The sequence below is a fragment of the Gigantopelta aegis genome, chromosome 13 (assembly GCF_016097555.1).
Source record: "Gigantopelta aegis isolate Gae_Host chromosome 13, Gae_host_genome, whole genome shotgun sequence".
NCBI lineage: Eukaryota > Metazoa > Mollusca > Gastropoda > Neomphalida > Peltospiridae > Gigantopelta > Gigantopelta aegis.
The window spans coordinates 11042259-11046256 of record NC_054711.1 but is presented as its reverse complement, the minus strand read 5'-3'; positions in this window follow the sequence as shown (position 1 = coordinate 11046256).

Below are 3998 nucleotides of genomic sequence, written 5' to 3'. Positions count from 1 at the left end.
TGTGTGTATGTGTGTGTGTGTGTGTGTGTGTGTGTGTGTGTGTGTGTGTGTGTGTGTGTGTGTGAGTATAAAATAATGAAAAAAAAGAGAGAAAGAAATGTTTTATTTAACGACGCACTCAAAACATTTCTATTTACGGTTATATGGCGTCAGACATATGGTTAAGGACCACACAGATATTGAGAGAGGAAACCCGCTGTCGCCACTTCATGGGCTACTCTTTTCGATTGGCAGCATGGGATCTTTTATATGCACCATCCCACAGACAGGGTAGTACATACCACGACCTTTGATATACCAGTCGTGGTGCACTGGCTGGAACGAGAAATAACCCAATGGGCCCACCGACGGGGATCGATCGCAGACCGACCGCACATCGAGTGAGCGCTTTACCACTGACATATAATGACAAAATAATATAGTAGGGAATCCGCCGGGGGTTATGCATTAACTCTGGTTCCTGTTGGAAGGTTAATTAATATACAACTGTTATCCCCGCTCAATCGAAGAATGGTGCGTCAATGGAAGAAAAGGATCACATTTAGAAATATTGACACATAATACGGGCTAACATCATTTTGTGAGCAAGTAACCTTCAAGTCGTCTACAAGACTGAAGTTGTAGTTGTTTTCTTCATTGGGTGATGAACTGCATCAGCAATAGCACCTAAAATAGTCTACAGTACACTGATATACATTATATAAAGACAGTGTTTCTTCGAAATCGCGAGCCACTAAAATTATATAATGCATTATCTGAACGACAAAACAGTATTTTACTTATCAAAATCACATCTCTGCACAAGGCAGTTGAAAGAATGTGAGGCAAAGTCGTGATGGCTTCTATGATCAACTATCATTATATTCGTATGCTAATTCTAAACGAAAAAACTTTTCTATAATCAAAAGTCGTATTTCTGCACACAGTATAATCAAAAGGGAACTTTTGACAAAGTTGTGACTGCTACAATGACAGTGTATTTTGTCACTCAATACAACCTGGAGAGAACCTTGCATACGCAACAAGTGGACATCGTATAGTGTTCACTGCTTCTGGATTTGATATTCAGTGCACACCATCATTGGAAATGTAAACTCTATATCCTTTGAATGAGCTTCACTGAAACCCGGTGTATCCCAAACCAATAAGACTCTCGACATAGTCTCTTCATTAAAGGATGCCAGCTTCAGTTTGCTTAACTATTCTGGTTTGTCTGATGCACTAGCTGATACACAAGGTATTTTTGAAATTAGCTTTTCTGATGACTCACCAGGAACGAATAGTTGCCTCCACAAAAAAGGTTTCGTACGAACAAGTCACCTGATTCTGATGCACAATCATCAAACAACGAACATGTAGCACTACCACCAGATACGGTCACACACAATCAGGGGTGGGTAAAAAAAAACAAGGATTTCACATTATTATTTTGTTCAATTGGTGATTTTATTTATCATATTATTATTAACAAAAGTAAAATAACTTTTTTTTCACATAATATTTTGTTTAAACGATGATTTTATAAATATATACTTCTACTTGTTTTACGTTTTAAAATGTTTTCTATTTAATAGCTTTCTCCTTTTTTAAATAAACATGTAATTTCCCAAACTGAAATATTTTAGAAGTGTTGGTTCTTTCAGAATAAATATTCAAATTGAACTTGATATACTGTTGGTCGTAAATGACGTATTTAGTTCAATCATTAATAATTGTCGTACCAATTACTATTTAAGAAAATGACTAAAACACCTAATATGGTATAAATACCGCAAATATACAAAGTAATCATAAATATGTTCAGCTTTCATTGTCATTAAAAAAAATTGACATCTTAACTACAGATCAAGAAAAACAGTTTTCCTTTTTAAAAATGAATTTTGATGCACTTACGTCCTTCAGGCGATATGTTTACTCATGCGTACACAAAAGAAAACGATTTTATTGCAAACACAACACAGCCCCGTGTCTCTAGTACGACGTTTTCAACTTCCTGGTTGAATACATGTCACAAAATGTCGACGTGTTGGTCCTGTCTGCTTCTCGTCGCATCATGGATTTGTTTTAAAATACACTCAGTGTCAGGTAGGACGGTTTGTTTTGTTTTTGTTTTTGTTATCTTTCATAAAATGGTGTGTATTAAAAGTTAAATAAGTGAAATCAATAAGAATGTGTTATTATAGTGTGGACTTAGATTTAGATTTCCTCGTCAAATGATATTAAAACAAACTCAGATAGTGCTTTTAGCAAACGAGAAGGTAGATATTTAAAAGCTCTTTGAACATACAGGACAGTACATATTCTGCTGTCACGTTTACACGAGTACACGGCATTGTTTTGTTTAGGCCATATAAACGTTTACAGTGGCGTACGAAGGTGCCACAAAGTTGGAGGGGGTGGGGACACACGCACACAATATCTATATATACTCTTCAAAAGAAGAAACGCAAAACTACATTGTCGTAACATTTGGAGAATTGATTTAATTATTGAATGGTGAGTCCGATAATTACCAAATGTTGCAGGATTGTTCACAATTCACTCTAGTCCATTGTGAGTAAGTGATAGGACACACCACCAAGGTCAAGGTCATCTGGAGTCAATACCGGGTGTGGCCTCCGCGTGTGTTGACAACTGCCTGGCACCGCCTGCCCATTGAAGCAACCAGAGTACGGATGACGTCCCGGGGGATGGTGGCCCACTCGGCCTGCAAGGCTGCTGCCAGCTCGGGCAGGGTCTGGGGCTGTGGTTGTCGCTGTCGGAGGCGTCGGTCCAACTCGTCCCATAGATGCTCAATTGGGTTCAAATCCGGTGATATCGATGGCCAAGGAAGGACATTAATGTTGTTGTTCTGTAGGACAGCCGTTGTGAGACGTGCTGTGTGAGGCCTGGCGTTGTCATGTTGGAACAGTGCGTTGGCGTTGGCCATAACTGGAACGATGTGTGGCCGGAGGATCTGGTCAATGTAGCCCTGTGCATTCAGGTTGCCCTGCACGTGGACCAGGTCAGTTCTGCCAGTGTGTGAGATGGCTGCCCACACCATGACACTACCCCCGCCGAATCTGTCCACTTCCTGCACGCAGTTTGCCGCATAACGTTCACCACGACGCCTATACACGCGACATCTTCCATCATGACGTCGGAGCAGAAATCAGGACTCGTCACTGAACCACACCTGTCTCCATCGCAGTTGAGGCCATTGTCGATGAATCTGGCACCACTGCAGTCGGAGTCGACGGTGTTGTGGTGTTAAGATGACACCTCGAACTGGACGTCTGGCACGAATTCCTACCTCACGTAGGCGGTTCCGTACGGTCTGGTCGGATATCCTGCGCAAACCTGGTATTGCTGCGGCTGTGGAGGTGGCAGTAGTCAATCGTTCCCGAAGGTGGCGTACCCGGATGTAGCGGTCCTGCCCGGGGGTAGTGACCCGTGGTCGACCGGATCTAGGGAGGTCACGTGTTGATCCATGTCGCTGGTAACGGTCCCACAGTCTGGAGATGGTGCTTGGGGACACATGGAATGCCCTGGCAACGGCCGTTCTGGATTCGCCTGCGTCTAGTCGGCCGATGGCATTGTTTCTCTGCGGTTCACTGAGACGTGGCATGTCCTGGATTGTCAACTGTCGGCCAGATACAGAGGCCAGGCAAGCGAACACCCTGCACTTTTATACTGTCGGTGTTCATGTTGCACGTGCAGACAACGCACGTGCAGTGGTGACATGGTTTGCACGTGGCTGCGTTTTTGCGAATATTCACATTTTGGAACTTTATTGTACAGTAGCTGCGTTTTATCGAATGTAACCGTGGGAATGTGTTTGGGACATGCAATGACCTTATATTCACAAAGCATGAACCGGTAGGAAACATAAAATCGGAGTTATAACCCATTTGTACCCTTTTTCGTTTCTTTTTTTGAAGAGTATATATAGCGTTACAATAACATAAAAGTATTGTGTGTTTTAAATGCAGACATCTAAACGTCTTATATAACCTGTA